Raw genomic sequence first — 13400 nt, forward strand, 5'->3', positions numbered from 1 at the left:
AAACCCAAACAACACAACCACCACCCCCCCCCCACACCCAATGAAAGTAACCAAGTAGCTCTGAGTTAGCGGGTCACCAAGTAAAAGCTCCCAGTGCTGTAACTGAAAAAGCTGGAGAGAAGCTGCCTCATATGTACCCTGCTGGGCACGCCTCACAATGCCCTGTGATGTCAGGGGGAAATGGACCAATCACAAGTCAGGCCATTGACATCAGTGAGGAAGTGAACCAATCAGAGCCCAGTGCACACCCTCTGGCAGTTAGGTACTTGGGCCAGGAAGTCTGTTGCCAACAACACTGGGCACATGGGAGGATGCTCTTACTGCTACCATGACAGCCATGTGGGAACCATGAGGACATTGGCCAGTGGCCTTCATCTTCGGGGTTGGGCATCCTAGGAAGACCCCTGTGAGGACATCACCCAGTGGGGTATTGATGAACCCCAGAGAGTGAGACAATCCATGGAGGCACAGTGAGAAGTGAACAAAAGAAGTTTATTTACACTATTTACACCAGAAAGGTGTCTTGAGACTACCTTGTCCTGGGTTAGATACCCAGAACCAAGAGCAGCCTCAACCACCAAACCTCCAATAGGCAGTCCTGACACTCCAACCTTTATTGGTTGGTCTGCAAACCACAAATTAGTCGGTCCACAAACCTACAAACCTCAGATCTCCAAAGCTCCAAAGCTCCAAACCTCCAAAGGGGAAGGCTTTTCCCTTTCTTCCCTTCTTCCCCCACATGCAGACCTCTCCACTGTCCACAGGCCTCTCTAGAGGATGGTACCAAATGGCCTCCAGAGGAGGCCCCGAATGACCTCCATAGGAGGTCCCAACAGGTCCCTCCAGGAGGCCCTGAGTAACCTCCGGAGGATGTTCCAAATGTCCCCTCAAGAAATCCCTGAAGGGCTGGGAAGGTGGCTCAGTGGTAGAGCGCTTGCCTTGCATACTTGAGACCCGGGTTCGATTCCGCAGCTCCATATAAGCAAAAAGAAGAAAAGCCGGGGGGCTGGGTAGGTCGCTCAGTGGTAGAGTGCTTGCCTTGCATGCATGAGGCCCTGGGTTCGATTCCTCAGCACCACATACACAAAAAGAAAAAAGCCGGAAGTGGCACTGTGGCTCAAGTGGTCGAGCACTAGGCTTGAGCTGAAGAGCTGAGGGACAGTGCCCAGGCCCAGAGTTCAGGCCCACAACAGGACTACAAAAAAAAAAGTCCCTGAATAGCTCCTCGAGAAGCCCCAAAGGACCTCTCAAGGAGGTCCCAAGTGGCCACTCGAGAAGCCCCAAATGGCCTCTCAAGGCTTGCCCTGTCCTCCACAAGCCTGCCCTGCCCTACTGCAGCAGGCTTTCCCCTCCTGCCATCTCTCTCCCTCCACTCCCACTCCTCTCCTTCCTCCACACTCAGTTCCTGCCTCAGGACTCCTGGTCTTTCCCTTCTCTCCTCTCTTCAGGACACCTGGTCTCCTCTGGACTCCCCTCTCCACAGGAGTCCAGTTGTCCTCTGGACTCTTCCCTTCTCCCTCCCAATGTGTTTTCCCCCTAACGTCCTCCCTGGCCTTGGAGCATGCAGCCTATATACACCCAGATAGGCTGCAGCCCTGTCCCACTGTCAGGTTTCAAACTGACATTAATGCTCATCCCCCAAGCTGCCCAAGTCCAATTCCAATAGGCAGCTCACTATGTGCATGTCTCCAGGAGCATGCCCCTCCCCCTTTTGGTGGCATGCTCCGCCCCTTTCAGTGGCATGTCCCAGCCATGGCACACCCCTCCAGTGCCCCTTGGGGTGGTGACATCAGTCTCTCAATACCCTGCTCTATCCAGGGGCCGGGTCTGTGGAGTTGTGAGGCTTGAATCTTGATGCCGCTCCCCTTCCAGCAGGCTGGACCATGGGACAACACTATTGGGCCCCGCTGATTTTCGGGGCACCACGGGTTATTACAGAGACTATCCTTGTACAGAAATTATAACACTGTCCTTTTCACATAGCATGGTCTACATCTAATTGCAAGGGAGCCTGAGATATGGAGATTTTGTAACGATTCAACTCAAAAATGTCTTTCCACTTGAGAAGAGAGACCAGACATCCAAGATGAAGTCATAGTTTTGTCCACATCTGCCATTCTCATTTCTGATTCCAGTTTGAATTGGTTCCTGTGCTGCTTTGTACCTCTTTTTTACTGTTTTTGATTCGCTTAATCACTTTTTTCAATCTTTATTTATCCCTCACAGGTTAGAAATAAAGTATCTTGCTTTTATATATTTTAGTACCATTGTCTCAGATTTTAATATATCTATAATTGTTCTAATAAAAACCATACACAAAATATGTCTTATCTCAGAGGCAGACTCCTATTTTATGGACCATGGACCTGAAGTTTATTTCATTTGAGAGGTCTTTTATTCTTTATTTCATTTATTTATTCATTTATTTTTGGCCATGGAGCTTGAACTCTGGACAGACCTGGGTGCTGTCCCTCAGTTCTTCAGCTAAAGCCTAACACTCTACCACTTGAGCCACAGTGCCACTTCTGGTTTTCTGGTGGTTTATTGGAGATAACAGTATCATGGTCTTTCCTAGCTGGGCAGGCTTTCAACTGCTATCCACACATCGAAGCCTCTTTAGCTAGGATTTTACGCATGAACCACCACTACCCAGCAACTTGAGAGTTCTTTTTAAGGGAAAATAATTAATGATTTGTCAGACATTGGTGGCTCCCACCTGTAATTCTAGCTACTCAGGAGGCTGAGACCTGAGGATCTTGGTTTGAATCCAGCCTGGGCAGAAAAGTCCATGAGACTCTTCTTGAAAACGACAAGATAACCTCAAGTGTCCCTATGCCTCAAAGTGGATGAGAGCTAGCCTTAAGCAAAAAAAAATCTCAGGTACAGAACCCAGCCCCTATGTTCCAGTCCCAGGACTGGCAACAACAGCAGCATTAAAAAGGAGCTGGGTGTAATAAAGCCTTATTCACAAACACAGAATGCAGAAGGTAGAGGCAGGAGGTTCAGAGATTGAGGCCATCTTGGCCTTTATAGTGAGTTACACTTCAACCTGGACTACATAGCAAGATTTAGTTCTAAAAAACCCTCTTCCCCCTAAAACATGCAGGAAGTTCACTTAAAGATGAATCTCAGAGAGCTGTTCCTCCATAACCCTATTTCATTTTGTCAAATATTGTCACCTACTACTTCATTCTTTCTTTTTCAAAAAGTCTCCATAAGTAGTTGCTGACAGTTATCATTGTTGGGTCATACATGAGGGTTATTTAGACATCCCAACATATACTTTTTCCCTATTCTTGATTCTTTGAATTCTCTCCCCCCTTCCTTTCCTCTGTTTACCCTTCCTTTTCTTTACTAGTTCCTCCTTTTCTCTTCATGTGCTTGTTGTAATAATTCCTCCCTTTTGTCTGTCCCTTCCTTCCTTCCTGAGATAGAATTGGGTGATATAGCGCAAACTATTCTGGAATTTATGTTCTCGCTGCCTCAGTGTTCTGACTGACAGAAATACAGGAGTACACTGGCATGACCGGAAAATTCCAAATGGTAGAGAATACTGGACCATTATCTTTTTTCCATAAAGTTCTCCCTAGATTCCCTAGACTCTTCACAGACATGAGGCTGTTTCATGTCTTATATGTCTCTTAGGCTCTTTTCTGAATTTCCTTTTTTGTTTCCTGTCCCATTCAGTGGCCCTTAGCCTTGGGGTGGTTCCAACCAATGCCAGGCATACCCAACCCTCCCTGGGACCAAGTATCTTGGGCACAGGCTCATTCAGGCAATAAATATGACAGAGCATAGATGAAGTGTACATAGTCCCTTCCTTTCAGGACCCATGAGCCTATTAGCTGAGCAGATCCCCTTAAGGGAACACACTCTGAAAGGAAGTTCCAGATCAAAACCATACCAATCTCGACAATCCCTTGCAATCTCACATTTTTCTGATATTGCCATGTCTAGTTATTTCTAGTGAATAGAACATGGCAGAAATGAGAGATATCATTGTTCAGATTGCAATATAAATAGCCGTTGCTCTCACAGTAGGATCTCTTTCTCTTGCTCTCTCTTGCTCTCTCCTTCTCTCTCTCCTTCTCCTATACTCTTTGCCCTGGGTGAAACAAATGCATGTGTGAGCTGTCTACAGAGAAGGCTCCATGACAAGGAGCTGCAGCTCCAGATGACAGCTGGAAGACATGAGTGGGATGCAGTCAAGCCTGGAAGTGACTCTGACTTAAGTCCAGGTTTTGAATCTATCTCTTTTGGTTTCTGAATAATAATCAGCTGGGCACAACTTCCCCAATGAGAAAATAATACCCAAAGGTGGCAGGTGGCCATTCCTACAGACTATGCAGAAACCATGTCCAGAATGGCAAAAAGTAGACTTTTTTCCAAGTCTTTGATGCCTTGGCAGACAGTCTCCTCCAGCGAAGTCTCTCATTCCTATCATGCAACAGAACCAGACTGCTGCATCTTTCCACTGCAGATGAGTGCCCTGCAGTGATTTAAACAATGGCCAGAAAGAGGATGAGACCACCTTGGTAAAATGCATCCAGCTGTAACAAGGATGTTACATTCTGAAGTCTCTTTACTGCACGTAGGACCAGATACTGTGGTTCCAAATAGCATGCCCTTTGGCTTTGTGAGACAGAAATCTTTACTTCCATCTAGAAAGATGGGCAAAGAAAAAGAAGGTCCTTGGCTAGGTTTCTCATGACAGAGCAGTTTGATACCAGATGAGGCCAAGAGTCACAGGTACTATATCTCTGCAGAAACCTATCCCCAAAGAAGAGTGATGGATGGAAGTCAGCTCAGAGAGAATGAGTGAGTTTCAAAGTAGTGCTGACTAGCATCTTGGGATGGCCCCTGGCTTCTGGCTTGATTAACCATCTCTGCTAAGTGTGTCTGAAGATGTATAAGCACAGGCTTTCTAAACCATAGAAATAAATGATACACACAAACAAAAACTCCCACAGAGCAGGATATAGGTCAAGCTTGTCCATTCCAAGTCAATTGACCTGATTCAACACTTCAAGTATTTCAGTGTTTATATAAAAGTGCCTATGTGCCAGGTGCTGGTAGCTCATATCTGTAATCCTAGCTACTCAGTAGGCTGAGGATGGTGGTTTAAAGTCAGTCTGGATAGGAAAGGCTGTGACAGACTTTTCTCCAAAAATCACTCAGAAAGCTAGAAGTGTCATGGCTGCTCAAATGGTAGAGTGCTTGCCTTGAGCTGAAGAGCTGAGGGACAGCTCCCAGGCCCAGAGTTCAAGTACTATGACTGAGAAAAAAAAAGAAGTGCCTATGAATCAATTCTTACATATTGTTTTTCCCATATAGAAAATCTGTAAGAAGCCGGTGGTGGCTCACACCTATCCTAGCTACTCAGGAGGCTGAGATCTGAGGATCGAGTTTCAAAGCCAGCCCGGGAAGGAAAGTTCATGAAAGTCATCTCCAATAAACCACCAGAAAACCAGAAGTGGACCTGTAGCTCAAGTGGTAGAATGCTAGCCTTGAGCTGAATAGCTGAGGGACAGTGCTCAGGCCCAGAGTTCAAGCCCCATAACCACCAGAAAAAAGAAAAGAAAAGAAAAGAAAATCTGTATGAACACATCAGTAATGTTTTTTGCATGCAAAAAATGATACCTGTTGTTGCAGAGAATAATTACACATGTTTGAAATCTCCAAATCTTGATTTTCTATTATGTAAGGATCATCCAAATCTATCTTCACCAGTTCATTTTATTCTTAAGAATCATCCTAAGAATTGTGTTTTATTTATTATTATTCAAACACACACACACACACACACACACACACACACACACACACACACACACACACAAGACTGCAGCTTAAAATTACAAGTCAGGCATTTAAGTGTGGAATCTAGAATTGGAACCCAGCTCCAACCACACTCATGTCCACAACTCGATGAAGAGGAATGCAAGCAAGCAATTACTTGATGATGTTTTTGTTTAATTTTGCTGTACCACTTGAATAACAGCTCCACTTCTGGCCTTTTGGTGATCAATTGTCAATAATAGTCTTAAAGATCTTTCCTACCTGGGTTCACTTCCAACTGTGATCTTCAGATCTCAGCCTCTTGAGAAGCTCTGCTTTAGGTGCTTTGTTTCCCTGAAAGCCCAAATAAATTTATAGCTATAAAAGAGGATGGGGGCGGGGGAGGGAGGATGTATCTGATTTGTTAGCCAAGCTCCAAGAGCCAAGTATCACTTTTTTTCACCCATTTAGACTTAGAAAAATATGCATATCTAGATATGAACATTTTTACAGACATGACTAGAGAACATGATTTAAAGGTGGAACTATAGGGATAAAAGGGAGGGAGAATGATAGGGTATAAATAAGATTAAAATACATTGTGACTAGGTAAGAAAATGGTATAAGGAGACACATTTAAAGCTACTGAATGAGGTGGTAGAGGGATATGGAAACTCAGGATCCAGCAGGCACTGTTCCTTAGCTATTCTGCTCAAAGATATTGTTCTATCCCTTGATCCACAGCTCCACTTCTGGCTTCTTGATAATTAATTGGATATAAGTGTCTCACAAAATTTTCTGTCCCAGTTGGCTTTGAATCAAGATCCTTGGATTTCAGCCTTCTGAGTATCTAGGGTTGCAGGTATGAACCACCAATGCCTGCCTACATTTGTTTCAAGGATGGAACAAAAGAAAGTGATGGAGGAGTGAGTTTAACTGAGATGCAGTGTATGCATGTATGGAAATATCCTGAGATCTTTCTTTAGACAACTAATTACATGATAAGAATCATCTTTAAAAAGAGTTTGTTCTGGGTGCCAGTAACACACTCCTATAATCCTAGCTACTCAAGAGGCTGAGATCTGAAGATCACACTTTGAAGTGAACACAGTCAGGAAAGACCATTAAGCCTCATATGGCCAATTAATCACCAAAAGGCCAGATGTGGCAAGTGGTACAGTACTCGTTTTAAGTAACAATTAAAACAACAATGTCAAAAAAGCCATGCTCAGACACAGCTCCCAGGCCTGGAATTCAGGCTCAAATATATTTACTGATGAGTTTATAAGCTAAATTTAGCTTCCACGTAGAAGGGGAAACAGGCATTGACTTCATTTAATATTTTTTGAATGTAATGTTTTGAATGTAACTTAAATCTCATTTTTGGTGACATTAAATGACAGCTCACCAGGAGTTCCCCACCTCCCCAACAAACACATACACACACACACACACACACACACACACACACACACACACACACACACACACAGAGGACTAGAAACTGACCAAGGTAAGAATCGCTTCCTGCATTTCTAGTGAAAAAGACAATTGAATGATGCTCATTTGTAGTTGGATAGTCTTATTTTTGTCGGTGGTGGGGCTTGAACTCTGGGCCTGGGAACTATCTCTCAGCTCTTCAGCTCAAGGCGAGCTGAAGTACTCTACGACTTGAGCCACAGCATCACTTCCAGTGATGCTCATTTTTATCTTAGTCTTAGCATTCAAGATATCCAGTTTTCCCCCAAGACTGATTTTATGGAGCTCATCCAGTGCTGAAGTTCATGAATTTTAGTGGGCTGTTGAATGAAACAAAGATTGATACACAGAGCATTCTCCTAAGTGGTCATAGAAGACCAGATAATGATTGTATCCCGTGATCATGTTGACACAGTCAGTGATGGAGATGACTCATACATGTCAGTGTTCATAAGGTTTGAAAACATATTTTATGTACCTCAAGAAAGAAAACATCATGAGTGGGCTGGGAAGTTGGCTCAGTGGTAGAAGCGCTTGCCTTGCAAGCCTGAGGCCCTGGGTTCGATTCCTCAGCACCACATAAGCAAAAGGAAAAAAGCCGGAAGTGGTGCTGTGGCTCAAGTGGTAGAGCGCTAGCCTTGAGCTGAAGAGCTGAGGGACAGAGCCCAGGCCCAGAGTTCAGGCCCCACGACTGGACCCAAAAAAAAAAAAAGAAAAGAAAACATCATGAGTGAGTGAGAGATCTGGGTCTGAATCACACAGTAGCCATACTCTGGGCCCTGGCTCTCCCTCTATATATAGCTGTCACCCCAGCACTATGGAAGATGGTCAAACAACAGCAGGTAAGCTGAGCAAGTAAGTCTGCTTCAAAATGGAAAAGACCATCTGACCTGTGGTTGGAATTGGCATATTTGTGGAATATTCTGCAATATCCTTATGCCTAAATTCAACTCAACCTAAAACATGGGAGGTGCAGAAAGACTCCAAGGTAGGCCTCTTGATAGATCTCAAGGAGTGGGAGAAGAGAGCAGGAAGGGCAAGGCATAGCTCCCAGTTATCCTCTCAGTCTCTCTGTTCCTTATGCTCCATTCCCCAAGCAACCACAGGAGCCACAACTCAGGACAAAAATGAGAAAAATGTATCTCTCTGGTCACAGGAATTGGGGTCCCAAGATTGACTGACTGATTTTGTTCTCTGTTCTCCTGAAGGTTAACCCTGGATTTGAACACATTTTAGCAAATGTATGACAGAAAGGAAGCACGAATGGATGCAGAAGATTTCACACATCATAGAGATAGGGGATCATCCTGACACTAGAGCCCCCTTCTGTCAACTCAACAAATGAAGGCCTTGATTCCAAGGCCTTTGGAACCCTGGTTTCTTCAATACAATTAATATTGTACTTAGCATGCTGAAACATGGCTTGTGTTTTCATGGGTCCCACAGTTGTTTTGAAAAGTAAGAGAATGCTTTCTCAACCTTTTAAAACATTTTGCTAAAAAGAAATGAAACCCTAGAGATTTGAAGCAAATGACCATGTATGGCATTTTCTAAGTGTCAATATTCCTTCCAACCCACAGTGGAAAATTGCCCAGTATCATATACAATACAGTTATGACCCTGTAAATAATTACCTTTATTACAAGTGAAAAACAAGATTTAAAGTTACATTTCTGATCCAATTATTAACTGCCTGCTTTGCAAGAGCAAAAAATGTTTTAAAAATGCTCACAGGGTATGAGAGAGCAAACTATGATTGACTAAGATAGATAAAAGGTAGGTTGTATTACAAAGCTATCATTTAAAGTAAGTTGGCAATGTCATCTAAAGCATCCACCCCTCAAGGATGGACAGAAACACATGCTCCCATAAACCAGTTTGGTCAAAGAAAGTCATAGGGACATTCAATGTTTCTGACCTTGCATTCTGCAGATGATGCAACTGAAGCACCAGTAGGAAAGGGGACAAGTCCCCTGTGGACAAAATCCAGGTGGTGGTGGCCATGCAATGATAATGGTCCCTTGGCATTCTGGTGTCAACTCTGCTCAAAACCAGATGTCCTATGCTCCTGTGAAAAGATAGAGAAAATGAAGTTGTTGGTGCAAGTTTCACAGGAAGTGCTAAAGACTCATGTGAGCGAAAATGACATCCTTTTTCTACTCTTAGGCTTCTCTGAATTATCAGTATGCCATTGTACACTGTGAATCTCTTAGTGGACATCTATTGTATACAAAGCAGGACTTCATCCCCACTGTCAACTCCTTTCTCCAAATCTCCATCTTTTCTTGTATCAACAGGAGTAACAGACCTCCTCTTACCATGGCTTCCAGTCCCTGGTGGGGAGGGGGATCAAGAGGAGGGGCACTTACTGGCAATGAGGGTGTCCTCTTGATGGCACTGCAACAAGGCACATATAGACCAGGAAGACGGAGGTCCACAGGCAAAGAGACATCAGTGTAGCAGATGCAGTGCCAGTTCGGGAAAGGTGGCAATGAATATGGCTCCAGCTCCATGACCACCAGAGATCCTGGCAGAACTGACCAACCCTGGGGCCATACTGGGGGTAGCAAGGAGGTCTCTGAGACAGCCCCACCCTTCATTCTCCCTGGGGATCTAGGGCACCTTAGTCCATGTCTATATAGCTCTGCAAGTGCGTTCCCAATCCCCTCACCCAGCTTCAGGTCCTTTGACACACACTTACAGTACCTTGACCTGCACTTCCGGTCCTATGAGTGTGTGTGTGTGTGTGTGTGTGTGTGTGTGTGTATGTGTGTGTGTGTCTTTGTGCCTGTGCGCACGTGTGTGCATACACACGTGTGTGAAGTGGCCCACTTACTTTGAACTAGCCCGAGCCCAGGAGGGCATCACACACATGCCGCAGTCACACGACTATGAGGATGGAGATGCATGCAGTCAGGCTGAAGATACCCTAGGATTCACATCACAGCAACAGGTGCAGCACCAGTTGGGGAAGGAAAGAAATGAACATGGCCTGGGTCCTGAGACTGCTGGTGGATGCAGTGGATTCAAGAAGCCTCAGGGTGGACCCCGGAGACAATGCAGGGCAGATTCCTGAATTCCCGCTTCTTTTTTGGGTGGCCACTGTGGTGACACTCACATCCAGGTGGGTGTGCATGTGTGCGCGTCTGTGCATGCATGTCCCTCACCAGCGTGCATGATTATGTGCAGTGCATGTGCATTCTCTTACCCTATGCACACGCACATGCCCTTCTCACACACTTCTGGGCTGGGATTCTAAATTTCCTGAGAAGCTGGAGGATTAACAAAAGGGATGGGAATGTCGCTTAGTGGTACAATGCCTGTCTAGCATATGCATGAAACCCTGGGTTCGCAACCCAGATGCCCCTCAGTAGATGAATGGATCAAGAAAATGTGGTATTTATACACAATGGAATTCTATGCCTCCATCAGAAAGAATGACACTGCCCCATTTGTTAGGAAATGGAAAAACTTGGAAAAAATTATATTAAGTGAAGTAAGCCAGGCCCAAAGAAACATAGGTCCCATGATTTCCCTTATTTGTAATATCTAGTATAGTATGAGTCAAGCGGAAAAGGTCAGATAATGTGATGTCAGGAAAATGAACCCATATATATGTATTTTAATGTTTTTTTTCTTTCATGCATGTGTTTCTAACGCATTTATAAGATTATCTCTTTGTTGCTTTGTATGTCCGTCCCCCACAGGATAACCCCTGCTTTCACTATATTTGATGTCAGTATAACTTGTGAAGGAGATGGGGAAAAACTAGTTGTTTAAGGATACAGGTGGACCTGTTGCAACAATGAGAAGTACAAGTTGTCATGTCCAAAATGAGCTTTACAACGTTGGTGCGGGGGGCGGGCGGAGGCAGGAAAGGAGAAGGATTGGGATGGGGGGAGGGGGGAGGCTGGGAAGGGATGTGAAGGGTAAACAAAGGAGGAGGAGGCAATGCTTGGTAAGAAATGTACGCATTATCCTGCCCATGTAATTGTAACTCCTCTGTACAGTATGTTCACAAATAAAATAAAATTAAATTAAAAAAAAAAGAAACCCTGGGTTCGATTCCTCAGTAGCACATAAACAGCAAAAAACTAGAAGTCGCTCAAGTGTTAGAGCTCTGGCCTTGAGCACAGCAAGGAACAATGACAGTGTCCAGGCTCTGAGTTCAACCTCAGGACTGGCAAAAAAAAAAAAAAAAAAAAAGAACAAAGCTCACTCGTAAACGGAATACAAAATCTATTTTATAGATAGTGCTCCAACCGAGCAGGGTGCCATGCTACATCCTCCACTGGATGCTTTCCAGTAGCAACTGGGAAAGTCTCACCTCAGGTCTAGATTCCAGCGGTCATGGGTCCTCCAGCCTCTCAGGAGATATAGAAGCCCAGCCGGGAAGTGTGAAGAAGGGGCATGCATGGTCACAAACTGTGACAGTACAAACGTGCAATGGGCATAAGCACAAATGCTGGTGAGGGACACTCATGGGCACACACATGCACACAGTCCTGGATGAGTCTGGAAGCACACCACCATAGCGGCCACCCTTTAAGGAAGCAGGAGGCTTGGAGTCTGTCTGCCCTGCATCCTCTCCCGGCTCCGGCCTGAGGCTACTTGGTTCCACTGCATCCACTGTGTCCACCGACAGTCTCAGGACCCAGGCTGTGTTTGCTGCCATCCTCCTGCAGCTGGTGCTGCACCTGCCGCTGGCACAAGAAACCCAGAAATCTCTATGCCCTAGCTGCGTGGATCTCCATCCTCCTAGTCCCTGTCGGTATGTGACCATGCATGCCTATGATGCCCACCTGGAGTACGGCTGGTTTGAAGTAAATGGGCCACTTCACCCCACCCCTTCTTCAGCTAAGGGTTAGCTCTCTACCACTTGAGCCACAGTACCACTTCTGGTTTTCTGGTGGTTTATTGGAGATAAGAATCTAATGGATTGTGTGGGGGGGGCGGGGAGAGGCTGGAAAGGGATGTGAAGGGTAAACAAAGGATGAAGCTGCAATGCTTGATAAGAAATATACTCATTATCTTGCCCATGTAATTGTAACCCCTCTGTCCAGTATGTTCACACACACACACACACACAAAAGAATCTAATGGAATGGTCTGGGAAGGTGGCTCAGTGGTAGAGCACTAGCCTTAAGCTGAACAACTGAGGGACAGCGCCCAGGCCCAGAGTTCAGGCCCCACAACCGGACCCAAAAACAAAAAAAGAAAAAAGAAAGAAGAAGAAGAATCTAATGGACTTTCCTGCCTGGACACTGTTTTTTTTTTTTTTTTTTGTTTTGTTTTGTTTTTTCCAGTCATGGGGCCTAAACTCTGGGCCTGGGCACTGTCTCTCAGCTCTTCAGCTCAAGCCTAGCACTCTACCACTTGAGCCACAGCACCACTTCTGGCTTTTTTTCTTTTTGCTTCTGGCTTTTTTTCTTTTTGCTTATGTGGTGCTGAGGTATCAAACCCAGGTCCTCATGCATGCAAGGTAAGCGCTCTACCACTTAGCCACCTTCCCAACTCCTGCCTGGACATTCTTTCAATTGCTATCCTCAAATCTCAGCCTCTTGAGTAGCTAGGATTGGAGGCATGCGCCACCACTGCTGAGCTATCTCAAAGATCTTTTAAAGGGAAAAGAATTAATAATGCATTAGGCACTGGTGGCTTCCACCTGTAATTCTAGCTACTCCGTAGGATGAGATTTGAGGATCTCTGCTTAAATCCAGCCTAGGCAGCAAAGTCCATGAGCTTCTTCTCAACAATTAATCACCAGAAAACTGCAAATGGCCCTGTGCCTCAAAGTGGGAAAGAGCTAGCCTTAAGCAAAAAACCTCAGGGATAGTGCCCAGGCCCTGTGTTCCAGTCCCAGGACTGGCAAGAACAGCAGCATTAAAAATGAGCTTGGTGTAATAAAGCCATACTCACAAACACAGAAGGCAGAAGGCAGAGACAGGAGGTTTAGGGATGGAGGACAGGTTGGCCTGTATAGTGAGTTCCAGTCCAACCTGGGCTACGTAGCAAGACTTAGTTCCAAATCCATTCTCCTCTTACCCCATAAAAACCTAGTAAGTTCACTCACAGAAGAATCTCAGAGAGCTGTTCCTCCATAATGCTATTTCATTTGGTCAAATATTGTCACATGCTACTTT

This window comes from Dipodomys merriami, unplaced genomic scaffold (genome assembly GCF_024711535.1).
Source record: "Dipodomys merriami isolate MVZ:Mamm:240054 unplaced genomic scaffold, mDipMer1.0.p SCAF_222, whole genome shotgun sequence".
Taxonomy (NCBI): Eukaryota; Metazoa; Chordata; class Mammalia; order Rodentia; family Heteromyidae; genus Dipodomys; species Dipodomys merriami.